Source organism: Muntiacus reevesi, chromosome 9 (assembly GCF_963930625.1).
Source record: "Muntiacus reevesi chromosome 9, mMunRee1.1, whole genome shotgun sequence".
In the NCBI taxonomy this organism is placed as follows: domain Eukaryota; kingdom Metazoa; phylum Chordata; class Mammalia; order Artiodactyla; family Cervidae; genus Muntiacus; species Muntiacus reevesi.
In genome coordinates, this window is record NC_089257.1 from 26449077 (window position 1) to 26467055 (window position 17979).

The 17979-nt window shown below is 39.7% G+C and overlaps 1 pseudogene; it reads left to right on the forward strand.

Annotated features, from left to right (window-relative positions):
- The window catches only part of LOC136175736 (protein kintoun pseudogene), an 84544-nt pseudogene extending 66878 nt beyond the window's left edge, over positions 1-17666 (forward strand).
- The last annotated feature ends 313 nt before the right edge of the window (positions 17667-17979 follow it).

Below are 17979 nucleotides of genomic sequence, written 5' to 3' on the forward strand. Positions count from 1 at the left end.
TGGCTTAGGTACAGCCGTGTTCACATCTTTGAAACGTGGCACTATCTGCCCAAAATTAACTGCTCATTCTCAGAGCAAGACATTGACCATCAGTCTCAGCTATAGATCACTTACTATACACCAGACACCTTGCTAAACTTTCTATACACGTTGTTTCCCACTCGTTATCGTTCTGCATGCCAGATGTTATTATATCTATTTTCTCAACAGCAGAAATTCAACTCTGTGATTTGTCTGCCCTTCCCATGAAGGAACAGAGCCAGGATTTGAGAAGTCTGTGGACTTCTCCTGCAAAAGGCTGCTTTTCCACCATTCTGGCTTTTGGTTGGGAGCCCCCATTCTGGCAGCAACCATATACTGCCTTGTGGATGACTCTATTGTTTTTAGCCATGTCAGGTACTACGTGTCCCTTCCTTTGGGTCCCACGGAGTGCCCAGCAATGGACTAGAGAATCGTGGATGAGAGAAACTGAAGTTCCGGGCTAGTGAAATCAGGTTTAGGGAAAATGGTAACTTCTAATCTGCCTTGCTCCGTTCTCTGCTCCATCATCTCTCAGCAATCTTGGAGTAGGAGTTGTGTTCCTAAATACCTGTGGTCATATTAAACATTCTTCCAATGCTTGAGGTCATTCTTGGGCAGTGGTGGAGGAGGGCACCAAGATCTCCTCTGGCTGTTTCCTTATCCACCTGTTCTGCCTTATCACCCATGTTTCTCCACCTTGGTCTTCAAGCCCAAGCTGTCTTTTGCTCTTCATCATTCCCACATCTGAGGCTGTGTCCCCACTGTGTCTGCCACCTAGATTGCCTGACACTGAGGAGATAATAAAGAGTTGCTGAGTAAATGAATGCACCATGAGTGGATGAATGAATGCCTCCCCCTTCATCTAGTTAAGTCCTGCCCTTCCTCCAAGGCCGGGTCCAGTCCCACCAGCTCTGTGAATCCGTTCCTCTGTTGCCCTGGGCCTCAGAATGAACTCTTCACTCAAAATACTTGGAACACATGCAATCATGGCGCTGGTGTGACTCAGCGTGTGCTGTCTCATACATATAAGGTGTTTGTGTGTCCTGCTTTGGTGACTATATGGTGTTATTCAATGATTTTGGAGCCAGAGAGACTTGGCTTCAAATTTCAGTTCCACCTGTGTGACCTGGAAAACTTGGCTTAATCTCTCAGTCTCAGTTTCTTAATCTATTAAAAAGGGATAATGCCCACCTTCTAAGTTGTCGTGAAAGGGAACTAAGAAGTGCCCTTTCTCAAAATGCCAATGCCAAAGAGTCAGATGACAAAATAATACAGTATGATCTTACTCTTTTAAAAATAGGCATTTCTTCTTGTAGACTTACTTGCAAGTGTTTTGTGAGAGAATGTATGTGTAAAGTCTGAAAGAACACACACTGAACTACTAACACGTACAATTAATCCCATCATGACCGAATGGTATAATAGTATTTGTTCATACTATGTATTATAGTATAATAGTTATTTATGCAAATATTTATTTCCCTCCCAACAAATAGTAACAATCTGAAAGGCAGAAACTGATTTTACCCATTAGGATGTTAAATTACACAGTGGTAACCACCTCAAAATCTCAGATGCTGAAACAGCAAGGTTATTTTTTTGCTTCTGTTACATGTCCGTTGTGGGCTTGCCTGGCTGTAAACATCAAAATCTCGAAGGGATGGAGGCTGCCAGACCACTGCCATCTTGAACATTACCAGGTAGCACATGAAGGGAAAAGAGAGAGGGACAAAGTGTTTGCTCAGACTTCTTGGCCACTCTGAACTTAAGGAGGCAGAAAGATACAATCTTCCCATGTGTCTGGAAGGAGCTAGCATCCAGAGTATCTGTGGAGTACCCAGCTGATTCACCTGCTGACAACTTCCTGTTTCTAAACCTGGGATGATGCTTGGCACATTGTGGTCACTCAGGTAGTACAGAAGATGATGCAATGCAATAGAATTCAGGTGCTCTTTGAGGCTCTGGAGAAAAATATAAAAATGGATAAGATTTTTATTAAATTGGCCAATTTAATAAAAGATTAGCAAGAGAAAATACACATGCTCAAGCAATTACAGTGGCTACAGTGACCCACGTGCTCTAACCTTATGAAAGTATATTAGTTTTCCATGGCTGCTATAACAACACCTTTAGCAGCTTAAAATAGCACAGATGTGTTAGTTTACAGTTCTGTAGGTCAGACTTCTAACATAGTCCCACTAAACTAAAACCAAAGTGTTGGCAGGATGCATTCCTTTCTGGACGATCTTGAATTCATTTCCTGCTTATTCAGTTTGCTGACAGAATTTAGTTCCTTGGGGTTGTAGGACTGCTGTACCATCTTTTGTTGGCTGTCAGCTGAGGACTCTTTTCAGTTTCTAGAGACTACTACATTCTTTGGTTCCTAGGCCCCTTCCTCCATCTTCAAAGCCAGCAAAGTGGTGGGTCTAGCCCTTCTTGTTTCATGGCTCTACATCCCACTTTCCTGATTTTCTCTTCTACTATTTTTTAAACTTTTTGTCTTATTTTGGAGGATAGTTGATTAGCAATGTTATGATAGTTTCAGATGTACAGCAGAGTGATTCAGTTATACCTGTGTGTGTGCACGCTCAGTTGGTTCAGTCATGTCTAACTCTGTGTGACCCCGTGGACTGTAGCCTGCCAGGCTACTCCTTCAGTGGGATTCTCTAAGTGAGAATACTGGAGTGGGTTTCCGGCCCTCCTCCAGGGGATCTTCCCAATCCAGAGATCAAACCAGCGTCTCCTACATCTCCTGCACCACGGGTGGATTTTTTACCCACCGAGCCACCTGGGTAGCCCCCTAGTTTTACCTATACTATTCTTTTTCAGATTCTTTTCCCATTTAGGTTGTTACATAATATCGAGCAGTGTTCTCTGTGCTCTACAGTAGGTCCTTGTTGGTCATCCATTTTAAATAGAGCAGTATGTACATGTCCAACCCAAACTCCCTAACTATCCCTTACACTCACTCTTTTCTCTCTTCCGCTTTTAAAGACACGGTGATCATAAGGAGATGACCCAGATAACTCAGGACAATCACCACATCACAAAGTCTTTAATCGTAACTGTATCTGCAGAGTCACTTTTGCCACGCAAGGTGTCTTGTTCAGCGGTTCCGAGGAAAAGGGCATGGATGTCTTTGGAGGACTATTTTTCTGCTTCCCATGGGGAGTTTTAAAAACTATACATACATAAATATAAATTGTATATATATGCATATGTACATGTATATATATTTATTTATGATAATATATTTTGTGGTGGTGGATTCCAGGCTGAGGGTCAAGCATACACAAAGAGAACAGTGAGTCTGTGCCTGTTGTGTTCAAGGAACCGAACGTGGGTGCCTGCAGCAAAGGAGTGAGGCCTCGGGAGACACAAGGCAGGACAGGAGGTTGAAGCAGACTTGACTGGCTGACTTGCTGGAAAAGGTGCACGGGGGCTGTGAAATCAGACAGACCTGGGTTTGAGGCTTAACTCTATCACTTAGCTGTTTGATAATGAGCAAAGTGACTTAACCTCTGTGAACCTCAACTCCTAAACTGTGAAAAGAAGCTGCTAACAATAATGCCTACTTCATAGGGTTGTTCAGAGGCTTATTTATGATAACATTTAAGGTGTTTAAAACTTAATGAAGGGTACCATTGTTAATATTACCAGCCATGTCTTTCCTAGCTGTGGTTGGGTCACCTGCCCTGAAGGGTGGGAGAACCAGACAGGTGGGCTGCAGGAGAATTCTTCCCAGCCTCCTCTCCTACCACTAAAGCCAATTCCATGAATTGCATGGATGACTTTCCCACTCACCAGATGCCCATACTGTACCTTAAGAAGACAGCCCGCCTCTACAAAAACTCTCTTTGTATGCTCTGAACTTGCCCTGATACTGTGGTTAACCATGATGGACAAAAAGATGGTACCAAGATCAGACCTCAAGCAAAATCATGTTCCCATGTCCTCTAAGGGGTCTTAGGCACCTCTTCAATGCCCAGATGCTTTTACCAATTCATACTTCTATGATCCAAGGCAGTGAGCTTGATGTGTCCTGATCTTTTTTCCTCAGGCTAAAAATTCTGGGCCCTAAATATAGACGTGGATGTTACAGATAATTGAACTCTGGTCAAATGTTCAGAATCTATCTTCAGAGAAGTGGGGAAGGAATAAATAGGCTTTTGTGTATGTATGTATGTGTACATAAAGAGAGCAAATGTGCTTTGCAGAATTACTGATTTTGATACACTGTGTAATTCTAAGCTAAAAAGCAAGTGAAAGAAGGAAAACACATATAGCAGAAATAACAGTGAGTGCCCAATTCTGAATTTTTTCTGCAAGGCTATAGCTCATATGTGGTTGTGGTGGTGGTTTGCTAAATGAACAGAACAGGGTTTTGAGCCCAAACCACCCCGGATGACGCAGGCGGTAGGTGAGAGCAAAGCCTTTAATCCTTGCCACCCACACCCTCTACCCCGTGGTGAAGGATGACTTTTTTCATCCTAACAATGTAATAGGTAATCATTTTAGAAGATACAGGTTACTAAACAAGAAAAAATTTATGCGCTGACCTACCTCCTAGATAATCACAGTATTTTACAATATCCTTTCCATTTTATTTCCACACAAATACTTTTCAATTTTACCAGAATAGAATGACTTTGCATATGCTATCTTGAGAACATGAATATTTATTAAGCACCTGTATGTCACCTCCTGAACCCTAGTTTCCTGCTCTGTAACTCAAGGGTATTTGTAAACTAGTACTACTAATATAAACATAGTCAATACATGTTAACAATGATCATATCATAAACAAGAATCATAACTATTATTGTCTTGCTTAATCATTACAGAAACTCTGCCAAATCATTACAGAAAAAAACAGAGGCTTGGAGAATTGTCATGTAATCAATGTATATAACTTGGAAGGGGTGAATTTATAAAAACCCAAATTTATTTGATCTACAACCCAAAGTCAGTGCTTCCCTAAAAGAGAAAAAGAAGAGAGAGCAAATATTCCACAGGAGATTTTTTTTAGTCTAGGATAAGACAGTTTGCTTCAGAATCTTCTTTCATCAGCCGCACTAATTCATGGCCAATTTTTTCCACCCAGATAAATTGCTCCAAATCTTCCATTCAGAAAAGGATCTGCAAGAAAATCACAACTAATCAAGACGGCTTTTCCAAACTGTAGTCACCTCCACTTTTGCCTGTTTCTCTTAACCTATAGCTTTGGTCAATTCCTTTTTTATATTAATAACTTGAGAATAAATAAGAGATCTTCCAGCAACCACTCAGTTCCCCCTCAACCTCTTGTAAATACTGTGGAATTAACAACTGAGCGCTTGCACCTCCCAAGCTCCTCATTAGAACACAAAGTTGAGAACAGATTTAGAGGAAATTCAGCTATCATTGTCATCCATCTGCAGTTCATTTGATTTCATCTGTTGGGTTCCCACAGGCCTCCTGGCTAGAAAGACTTGGGTAGGTGTCACCCTTGCTGACCTGCCTCACACACAGATCCAGGTGCATGTGTGCATGAGCACACAAAGACACACACATAAATGCACACACTGAGCCACTGTGAGTCATGTGTCTGAGCCTCCCAAAATCTGGCACCTCACGCTGGGCTGGTCCAGATCATACCAGGTAGAGGTTGGCTTGGCACACAGCTTGGCTGTCTGAGGGATGTAGAGTCAGGTGGAATTAATTAAGCTTAAGAGAGACCCAGTTCCTGGCTCTTAATGTGTTACACCTGCATCCAAATTTGTTGCTCCTCTTACACCAAGACCAAGTCCAAGCAAGACAAGGGGAATGGGGCTGCACCAGGACAAAATTCATGTTTACATGGCCTGTGAGGTTGTGTGAGGAGCTTCTGCCCAGAGAGCTCCATTGCTAACGTGGTTTGTCTACTGATGCCTGGAGTTCTACCATTAGAACTTCATCCCTGTGGTTGAAAGCTTCAGAGTAGCAGAATATCATCTGTTAAAATGCACATACTGGGACTTCCTTGGCAGTCCAGTGGTTAAGACTTCACACTCCCAATGCAGGGGGCACAGGCTCAATCCCTGGTAGGGGAACTAAGATCCCCACATGCCCCACAGCGTGGCCTAAATAAATAAATAAAATAACATGCACATACCTGTGGGGGATAATGTAAGGCTTATTAACCAGTAATGCATTCACATAAATTATTGCATTGGATGACCTCATTATTTAACGTGGCCCTCAGGGCATCAGGACACAGAAGTTTGAATGGGAGGCTTTACCAGGTTAACTGGAATGGGGAGTTAGACAGTAGGAGAGCGCTGGACCCTGGGTAGGAAGGCATGAGAGCAGGGCTGACTTCATAAACTTAATTTCCACTCACTGGTGGGGTGACCGAGCTGCAGGCACTGCTGGGTGACCTGCGGCAGATCCATGGCCTGTCTTGGTGACTAAGCCACATCCTGAAGGTGATTGAGGTGACCTACAGCTCCAGGCAGCTGGGTGAAGAATTAATTAATGACTATGAAAGGGACCTGAAAACACCAGGTTCTTTGACATGCAAGGCATGATTATTAAGTCATTAGGAGGACTGGCTAATTATTATTTCAAAAGTTGGTAGTGGAAGGGGCAACCACCTATTGCACTCCATGGGAAAAACTTTGAGAAGGCTATGGGATGGGAAGATGGAAGGGATAGAGATGTAGCTCTCACCACTTGCTCTCAGCCTATGATGGAAAACTGGTCTTTCTGCATCCAGAGTAACCAGATTGTCCTACCATGTTGGTATGTATCAGGATGTATGAGGACCAGCAATCTGCAATGAGTTTTCTAGACTTCTGGTTTGGTTGTTGGTCTTTTCACCACCATCATCCCTGGCAATTAGTTTTCCCAGGAATTAGGAATACCAAGCACTAACAGGAGGAACTGGTCCTAGCAACTCACACCCACCATCCTTTTTTGGACGGCCCAGGTGGTAGGTGTGACCAAGTACTCCAGAGACCAGACAGGGAGGTGGAGCCCAAGAAAAGTGTGGTTAAACTCAGCCACTAAAGAGATGTAGGATCTTATGCAAGTTATTTCCTTAAACTTCTGTGCTTCACCTTCTTCATGTACAAAATGGAGTCGAAAGCCCCATCTTATTTCCCTTCTCTGAGGACTGATGTTAAGACCAAATGTGACAACAGATACAAAAGTTCTTCATGCAGCAAAAAATGTTAGTAGGATACCATCTTTGTAACTGTTCTTTAATATCAATGTATGAAACCGTACCTATTTATTCCAGAAGTTTTATCAAACTTTACTTGGAGATTGAAGTCTTTAAGTTTGACATGATGAATCAATGAAGAAGAAGATGCCTCAGGGGTATCATGTGAAGTTTTATTTGATCCATTGAATCTCACCCAACTGTCTGCTATAACCACCTAAAATTTTGAGCACTTATCGGTGTTTTCATTAAAGGAATTTCCCTCTTGAAAGTTCATCTTTAAAATGCCTACTTAATAGCCAACATGACAACAAGATGGAGGAGGAGTGGGAGAATCCATATTTATCTACTGATGCATCCATGTTTAGTCCTGTCTGACTCTTTGACATCTTGTGGACTGTACCCCGCCAGGCTCCCCTGTCCGTGGGATTCTCCAGGCAAGAACACTGGAGTGAGTTGCCATGCCCTCCTCCAAGGGACCTTCCCAACCCAGGGATCGGACCTGCATCTCTTAAGTTTCCTGCATTGGCAAGTGAGTTCTTTACCACTAGTACCACCTAGGAAGTCCCTATCTATTGTAGTGAAAGTGAAAGTGAAGTCGCTCAGTCATGTCGACTCTTTGCGACCGCATGGACTGTAGGCTACCAGGCTCCGTTCATGGGATTTTCCAGGCAAGGGTACTGGAGTGGGTTGCAATTTCCTTCTCCAGGGGATCTTCCCGACCCAGGAATCGAACCTGGGTCTCCCGCATTGTGGGCAGGGTATAGATGAATACAAATAGGTTCATCAGATGAGCCAGTTTTCCACCATGACCCTGACTTATGAGACTTGGGGTCTGTAACTTTTAATGAATGGGAGGAAGAGCTCAAGGAAGCAGCAACCATAGAACAGCAAGAATGCTTGGTGCCCAAAAGGTTCAGAGAGGAGAATCCTATAAAGAGAAGGATGAAAACTAGAAACATGTATTGCTAATACTAATAAGACTTCTGTATATGGAGGTGAGGGGTGGGAAGGAGGTTCAAGAAGGAGGGGACATATATACACTTACAGTTGATTCATGTTGTACAGCAGAAACCAATACAAGATTGTAAAGCAATTTTCCTACAAATAAAAATAAACTTTAAAACAAAGCAAAAGACTTCTGTATAACCTTTTAGATTGGAGCCTTTGTGCATATTTTCTCTCCAAATCCTCACAGGAGTCTAGTATATTATTATTAATGTTTCCTTTCTAGAATTATTTCCTTTTTAGAATTTCTTTTTATTATTTCCTTTTAGTAGAAAAAACTAAGATCTAGAAGCTTAAATGCCAGATCCAATATGTGGTGGAGACAGGACTCAGATGCAGGTCCTGAGTCCCTAAGTCTGTGCTTTTCCACCACATCCTCATGCCTGCACTTCACACTTTATCTGGAGAGAATACTCTTTTCTAATTTCAATTTTGCCAGCCCTAAAGATTTTATCTGTCCTCCTCTTAGAGAATGACTGAAACATTGGGAATGTTCTGTAAGTAGCTGTCTCCTTTCTTCTCCTTTCCATTTTAGTAGGTCATGTCCAATCTGTTCAACAGAGGAATAATAATAGTAGTTGACATCCTTGGAACATTACTATATGCTGGGTGTTTTGTCTGTAGTATATCTATTTCTCACCACAATCCTTAAGATAGGTCTCATATCCTCAGTCTATAGAAGCACAGACCAAGGCTTCCAGGGTATAAACAGCTTGCCCAAGGTCAAAAGAGTTTACCAGGTAGCACTCATGTTAAAGAACTCACCTGCTGATGCAGGAGGTATAACAGAGGCATGTTTGTTCCCTGGGTCAGGAAGATCCCCTGAAGAAGAAAATGGAAACCCACTCCAGTATTCTTGCCTGGAAAATCCCAAGGACAGAAGAGCTTGGCAGGCTGCAGCCCATGGGGTCGCAAAGAGTTGGACACGAGCATGCAGCAAACAGGAGGGTCAGGATTCAAGCCCAGTCTGCCAGTCCTTAAAGCCCCTGTAAGAGGCACTGTCATCAGTACACAAAAGCTATCAATTGGTATCTTTTTCTTTTTTTTTTTAACTATTTATTCTCAAATTTCTATGAAAACTAAACCCTTAGAATCCACTTTTACTTATAAATACTTCTATCCGTGTTTTAGTGGGGCCCATGAGCAAGACTTTCTCTGTGTAATACATCTAGAAGCAGTATTTCTGTTTCCTCTAGTGAAGGGCATTTTCATCTTTACTAAGTAAAATGGTATCAACTGAAATAGCTACCCTGAGAGACTGTGGGGAAAAAAAAAAGGAGAGAAATTGCTTGCTCTACTTTCTAGTCAAAAGTTAGCTTTGTGAAAGTTTTTATTTTTTCCAGTCTAGTAGAGTAAAATGGTGTCTCAGTGTGGTTTTCATCTGTATTTTCCTGATGACTGATGAGATTGAGTGACTTTTCATGGATTTTGGCCATCGTGTTGCCTCTTCAGTAAAACCCCTATGCATAGTTTCCAAGTTTACTGTTGGATCATCTATTTTCTTGATTTGTGCGAGCTCTTTCTATATGAGATAATCTGGCTACCAACTCTTTGTGGATTCTATCTATAGTATATTTTTTTTTTCTCATTTTGTGGCTGGCATTTCACTCTATTATGCCCTTCAATGAACATATTTTACTTTTAATATATTAAATTAATAGATTTTAAAGGGTTTTGCTCTTTGTGTCTTATTTAAGACATTCTCTGCTACTCTGAAATTATATAATATTATTTATATATTATCTTTAAAATTTTTTAAATACACACAACAACTTTTTTAATGTTCTCATTAATTTTAGTAATTTATTAGTAAATGCTTTCGGGTTTTCTGGGAGACTAAGATTTTGTTGTTGTTTTTTAGTCACTAAATTGTGGCCAACTCTTTTTAGACTCCATGGATTATAGCCCCCCAGGCTCCTCTGTCCGTGAGTTTCCCAGGCAAGAATATTGTAGTGGGTTGCCATTTCCTTCTCCAGGGGATCTTCGAAATCCAGAGATTGAACCTGTGTCTCTCACATCTCCTGCTTGGCAGGCAGGTTCTTTACTGCTGAGTCACCAGGGAAGCCCAGACAATCATCATTGACTAGTAGTAATATTTGCATTTCTGTCTTTCAATATTTCTATACTTTTTTAAATCTGTTTTTCCTGACCTACCATCTTGTAAGGATGAACAGCAGAAGGTTCATTAGACATGGTGATGATGGGCAGCCTTGTCTTGTGCTTGATTTTACCATTATATAGGATCTAGGTTATAGATTTAATTTGATAAACTTTTTTTTAGGATAACTAATTTGCTTGTAGACTAAATTTAATAAGATATTTTTACTTGACTATGTGTTAAATTTTACCCATTCTTGTTTAGTATCTATTAAAGATATAAGTTCTTTTTAAATCTTTTAATGTGGTGAGTTATATTGTTTTCCTAATGTTAAATCAGCTTTACATTCATGGTATAGAGTCATGTCATTTTTATTCATGTGATTTACTAAAATACTGCCTCCACACTGAGTGAAATTAGTTGTACTTCTCTTTTTCATATTGCATGTACCTGTATTAATGGTTATACCAGCTTCATAAAATCAATTGATGAGTACTACCTCTTAGCCTATCCTCTAAAAGAGTTTGCACAAGAACTAAAATGATGGGTTCCTTGAATATGTTTGATGGAATTTCTTATAAAACCATCTGTATCAAATTTCTTTTTATTTGGGAGTAAAATTTAACACTTGATTTGTTATCATTAATGATTGCAGAGCTGTTCAGATCTGTAATTTCTTCATAAATGGTTTTGTTGATCTGTATTCTTTGGTATTTATAATTTTGGTCCATTCTGTCTACAATTTCAGCTTTGTCTTATCATCATCACAGCTTTTGCTGCATCTCAGTTTGATCCTCTTTTGTTATTTCTAACTTTTTTTTAAGATCTTTTTCCTTATTTTTTTTTTAATCCCTGTTGCCTTTTCTAATTCCTGGATTCTTTGAAGTTTACTACAACCATTTTAGCTATTAATTTCTTTATATTTATCCTGCTTGTAATTTATTGAAATAGAACTCTCTGAATCTAATTGGTTTATCTCTTAAAATACAGAAATTTTTTAATCCTCAATATCTTCTTAATATTGCTTTCTACAAATCTTTCTATTCTCTTGTACTGCAACTCCAGTTAGCTTTTCCCAATGTATCACTAACCCAATTTCCCCTTACATCCTTTTGTGTCTCTATACTTTTTTCATATTTTCCACATCTTGATCTCTGTAGGATATTTACAACTTACTGACCAGAGGTGTATTAATATGTTCTTTGTTACTCAAACTTCATTGACCAGAGACATTTCAATATTCACCTACATAGTAAATTGCCAACCAAAGGCATTAGTTTCTGAAAAAAAAAATCCCTCAGTCAATAATGTGTTAAGACAATTTCTTTAGATCTGTCTTTAATTCTATAAGGATTTTGACTCATTGCTGTTTTCTTACTTTCTAGAAGTTCTATTTTATTGTTATTCAAACCGGCCTGCTCATCATATTCATTCATCGCATTTAAAAATATTTTCATTAATTTTTATAGTTGCTTTACAATGTTGTGTTAGTTTCTGCTGCACAGCCAAGGGAATCAGTTACACATACATATATGTCCTCTCTTTTTTAGATTTCCTTCCCATTTAGGTCACTGTAAGGCATTGATTAGAGTTCACTGCACTATACAGTAGGTTTTCATTAGTTATCTATTTTATATATAGTAGTGTGTTTAAGTCAATCCCAATTTCCCAATTTATCCCACCCCCCTTCCCCTCTTAGTATCCATAAGTTTGTTCTCTATATCTGTGACTTTATTTCTGCTTTGCAAATAAGTTTGTCTCTACCATTCATCAGGCTTTTAATACTTAATTTTTATTCAGCATGAGCCAAGTATGGGCCTATTTCTCATTTACTGTGGCTTGTTTTCTCATGTACATTGGAAGTTTTATTTACACGATATTAAAACATTACCTATGGGTGTCCTTTGTGCTCGGGTTTAAATGGCAATCCACCACAGAAGATTAGTGTTTTCTCCTGCCAGTTACTCGAGAGAATGAACTCAGGAACTACTTTTGATATTTGGTTTGAAGTGCTTTTGTAAACACACAGGTAGTATGAATTTGAATCCAAGTTCATATGATGACTTACTTATGAATAGAAACTCTTGGAGGAAGCAATTTTTCTCTTTACTCAGAGTCATAGCTGAAATACACCTTGCTCCTTGCCAACCTGCTTACTGGGTGGATCTTGTTTTCCTAGATATTGTTTCTCTGAGGGAGCAGCCCTCTTGGGGCCCTGATTTTATATAGGAATCTCTATTCTGACTCCCACTCTGAGCATTCTCGTGTTCTGTCTTCCTCCTCATGTGTTACCAGGATAGTTGTTGAGAACAAATAAAACACTGTAGGTTGTAAGTTGTTGGAGAAACTGCCAGATTTAATGCTTAACTCTCTGGGACTGTATTGCAACTTTGGATTTAGCCTCTGAGGGGTTCTTTTCTCGAAAAATCTGCTAGATTGCTTTAATATTTTTACTTTACCTTGTAGCTAGCATTTCTCATTTTTCCCCTCCTTTCTTTTTCTTTTTCTTTTTTTTTTTTTTTTTTTTGTCAGAAGGATTTTACACTATCCAGTCCTCTATTTCTGTAAATAGAAGTCTCCATAACATATTCCCATCTCCTTCTCAGATGGAGAACCCTCACTTATCCTTAAATTTCTCACTGAGATGTCATCTCTTCTGGGTAACATTCACTCTCTCTTTCTCTCTTCCCCCCTCTGAAAGCAGAATAAATGAGCCCATTGTCTGTGTTCTCAAATACTTGGAACATACATCTAATAAAGATCTCTCACATTTTTTATTATAGTGATTTGCTTATCTGCTTCCTCCTACTGTTCTGCAAGATCCTGGCAGAGTGTTTTAATGATCATTTTACGTTTGGTATTTAACACAATGCTGGACACAAAATAAACACTTGAATGGATATTTATTTGAGTGTGAATAAAGAAATAAATAAAACATCTTTATTTACCAAATGATGTCCAAACTCATTAGCATGTCATTCAGGTACCTCCACAATCTAACTGCAACCCACGCTCCCAGCCTTATTATTCAATTAATGCATTATTAATGAGTGCATCAATTCTCTATTAACTCATTCATTCATACATTTGTTCATTATCCAAGTACTTTTTGAGTGCCTATTATAGGCAAGACTCCATACCCAGAAGTGGGAATATCTTCATGATCTCAGTCTTTGTGGAGTATGTTAGCAAAGGGGAGCAAATATTAACATGTAATTAAGTGATATTTAATTACATTGTGATAAATGGAGAGATAGGAGCCCTACAGGATAATGAAATGTGATGTGCATGTGGGAAGAGCATCCCAGCTAGGAAGGCTGTGAAACAAGAAAGCACCTGGTGAACATACCCACTGCTCCCTCTCACCGACTCTGCAACAGCAGCAAAGGACCGATCCTTGTTCCCTGAACAGCTCCACAGTAATATCTGAGCTCAACTTGTTCCCTCTACCTGCCTGATCTGTCCTTATCACTCATTTATCCCCCTCCACCTCTATCTGTCAACATATCAGGATCCTATTCCTTTCCCAAAGGTTTTGTCCCTGCGGTTTCCCTTGGTCTGGAAATGATTTTACTGCTCCTTGTTCCCACTTGGTATCTCCAATTATGGTGTTTATCTTATAATTCAGTTATCTCTGTATACAAACTACGTGAGGGCAAGCAATATGTCTTATTCAGCCTGATGGGTTTGTGCTTGGTAAAATCTCAACTTGGCCACAGTTTACTTCTGTGGCAAGGTTATAACCAGATTGTGCCAGACCAGAAACCGCAATAACGTCAGAAAAGAACTTCAAACTGGTTTACCAAGAGAAGAGTTTTTTTAAAAACCAACCATGCCAAACCACAAGTTCACAGCATTTTGGACAGGTAGCCAAGACCAAGACCTTTTCAAGCTTCCTTAGCACTATGAACCCACTGATCTGGCATGAAATAAAAAACCCCGAACTATATAACTTGATTTGGTCATGTTGGATAACACCAACTATCCAGGTCTGCAGGCAAAGAGTTAGTGTGAAATGGTTAACTTTTCCCTGCTCCTTCCATAAGGAATAGATCCCAAGTGCTATCTGCCTCAACCACGCTGGGTTGGAGGACAAGGTATCTTGGGTGGGTGTACACTTAGGTAAAATCAAAGCAAAATTTAAAATGAATACCAACACACCATATTTTTAAATATTTAAAATTTGTAAATGATAATCATATATAGTTAATTAAAATATGTTCTATCCTCCTACCTTGACGAATAAACCCTGAGAACAACACAGAAGACGAGGTTCAAGTTTGGAATACTCCAGCACTTTGCAACATGGTTCTCAAGAAAAACCAGTCCCTGATATTTTCCAGGAACCCTCCTCCCCCGATTCCATCCTACACCAAGAGTGGCTTGCATACACATAAACGTAGATATCCTAGCCCACGCATTCAAGCTGCACCATACTTCTCACAAAGTGGTGCCCATTGGCTAACTCTCCCAGGGGCAGAGTTTATCCTCAGGAATAGTCCTTACTAGGGAAGAAGGCTGAGCAATCCCCAGAAGCAAGTTCAAGACCTCTTGGGTCTAGAAGCATCGTCTTGAAGGAAGGATTTGGGCTTCAGGTGAGCTCCTTCCTTTGGTCTCATGGACCAGGTGTTCTAGCCAGACAAGGGCCAGAGTAAAGTCTTCCAAAGGGTAGGGGCTGGATCAGGAACCTCTCTTACTTGCAACTAAGGGTCAGTACCATAGAAAGTGACTATGGTCTAGGTACTAACAGTGGTAACAAAGAGGAAAGCAGTTTCCAACACTTCCAGGTTGGATACACTAGTGAAACCATGGCCAGTGTATCTTAAAATGTCTTCTATATTTACATTAACACCTCAGATGATCTCATTTAGTTTCATGAATTTCAATATCTCATTTATGCAAACCAAAGCTGTTATTGCCATCATATCTACACTATAAGAATTGATACAGGAAGTTTATCAAGTGGAAGGACATTGAAACTAGAAGAAAAGTTGGATCTACTTTAAAGAATGAAGAGAAATGAAAACTAAAACTAAAGCCCAAGAAGTATAAATAGTAAAACAGTATTAGTGATAAAATTAAATCCTAAAAAAAAAATCATTTAACCCAAAATAAGGCAAGACAAGGGAAAAGAGAAAAGAAGAACAAAGGACACATGGCATGAATAGAAATCATAGGATAGGAGATTTAAACATATCAAATTGATAATGATACTAAATGTGACTGGTCTAATCACTTGACTTAAAATGCAGAGTCTTTCAAAATAGATAAGAAGGTAAGACACAACTAAACTATGTCTAAAGAAACATAATTTAAATAAAAAGACACAGGTAAATTAAAAGTAAAATGCCAGAAAGTGGTACATCATGAAGCACCAAGCAAAAGATATCTGGAATGGCTATATTTTCATCAAGCAAAAAAGAACTTGCAATAAGGAATATTTAGTCAGTTCAGTGGTTCAGTCATGTCCAACTCTTTGTGACCTCATGGACTGCAGCACGCCGGGCTTCCCTGTCCATCACCAACTCCCGGAGCCTACTCAAACTCACGTCCATCATGTCAGTGATGCCATCCAACCATCTCATCCTCTGTTGTCCCCTTCTCCTCCCAGCTTCAATCTTTCCCAGCATCAGAGTCTTTTTCAATGAATTGGTTCTTCGCATCAGGTGGCCAAAGTACTGGAATTTCAGCTTCAGCATCAGTCCTTCCAATGAATATTCAGCACTGATTTCCTTTAGGATGAACTGGTTGGCTCTCCCTGCAGTCCAAGAGACTCTCAAGAGTCTTCCCCAACACCACAGTTCAAAAGCGTCAATTCTTCAGCGCTCAGTTTTCTTTATAGTCCAACTCTCACATCCATACATGACGACTGGAAAAACCATAATTTTGACCACATGGAGCTTTGTTGGCAAAGTAACGTCTCTGCTTTTTAATATGCTGTCTAGGTTGGTCATAACTTTTCTTCCAAGGAGCAAGCGTCTTTTAATTTCATGGCTCAGTCACCATCTGCAGTGATTTTGGAACCTCAAAAAATAAGGTCTCTCACTGTTTGCATTGTTTCCTCCATCTATTTGTCATGAAGTGACAGGACCAGATGCCATGATCTTAGTTTTCTGAATGCTGAGTTTTAAGCCAACTTTTTCACTCTCCTCTTTCACTTTCATCACTTTCATCAATTCTTCACTTTCTGCCCTAAGTGTGGTGTCACCTCCCTATCTGAGATTATTGATATTTCTCCCAGTAATCTTGATTCCAGCTTTTGCTTTTCCAGCATTTCTCATGATGTACTCTGTATATAAGTTAAATAAACAGGGTGACAATATACAGCCTTGATGTACTCCTTTCTCAATTTAGAACCAGTCTGTTCTTCCATGTCCAGTTCTAACTGTTGCTTCTTGACCTGCATACAGATTTCTCAGGAGAGAGGTCAGGTGGCTGATATTCCCATCTCTTTAAGAATTTTCCACAGTTTGCTGTGATCCACACAGTCAAAGGCTTTGGCATCAATAAAGCAAAAGTAAATGCTTTTCTGGAACTCTCTTGCTTTTTTGATGATCCAATGGATGTTGACAATTTGATCTTTGGTTCCTCTGCTTTTTCTAAATCCAGTTTGAACATCTGGAAGTTCACAGTTCACATACTGTTGAAGTCTGGCTTGGAGAATTTTGAGCATTACTTTGCTAGCATGTGAGATGATTGCTTAAACAACGATTGTTTGGAGGAAAGGTTATTTGTCAGTGAAGACAATTTTAATGAGTTTCTTGAAGACGTCCTAAGCCCTCCATTCAAAGAGACAATACCCCTGATGCCACCATTAATTGAAGTTCTTCAAGTTACTAATAGTAGGACTGAAATACATGCAAAGTTGCAAGGATGCAGTAACTATGAGCAGCTTCATGAAAAATAAAAAGAGTCAACGAAGGAAGTCCTCTAATAGAAAAAGAAAATCTAGAACATGCTACCACCTCAATAACAGATTCTGATTTATCTGTAGTGGTCACAGTACTAGAAGCAGATAGTTGTGGTTCAGTTGCATGCTTGCAACAAGGGGCTCTTGATGTTTCTCAACAGTGGTTTGCAAAGTCTCAGCAACCTAAGTCAGAAAAGGAACCTGAATTTATAAAAAACAAAAATGCTGTTTATGAAAATGAAAAGAAAAAGATAATTTAAAAAGAACCAGTAATAACTGAAGAAAAAGAATTGGATGGAAAGCACCCATCTTCATTACTGAACAAAACCGCAGTTCACAATACACCTGGTTTTGACCACATAAAGGAACCCAATATGCAAAATGGTAGTGACCAGGAAGCTTCAATAAACCTCTTATCCCTATCCACCAGAAGGCAGATAGAATGAAAACCACAATCACAGAAAACTAACAAAGCTGGTCATATGGACCACAGCCTTGTCTAGCCCAATGAAACTATGAGCCATGCTGTGTAGGGCCACCCAAGTCAGACGGGTCATGGTGGAGAGTTCTGACAAAACCACTGGAGAAGAGAATAGCAAACCTCTTCAGTATTCTTGCCTTGAGAACTCCATGAACAGTATGAAAAGGAATATTACCAGGCACAAATAGGAATTATTTTATAAAATTGATCAAATCATCAGAAAGTGAAAGTCACTCATTTGTGTCTGAGTCTTTGTGACCCCATGGACTATACAGTCC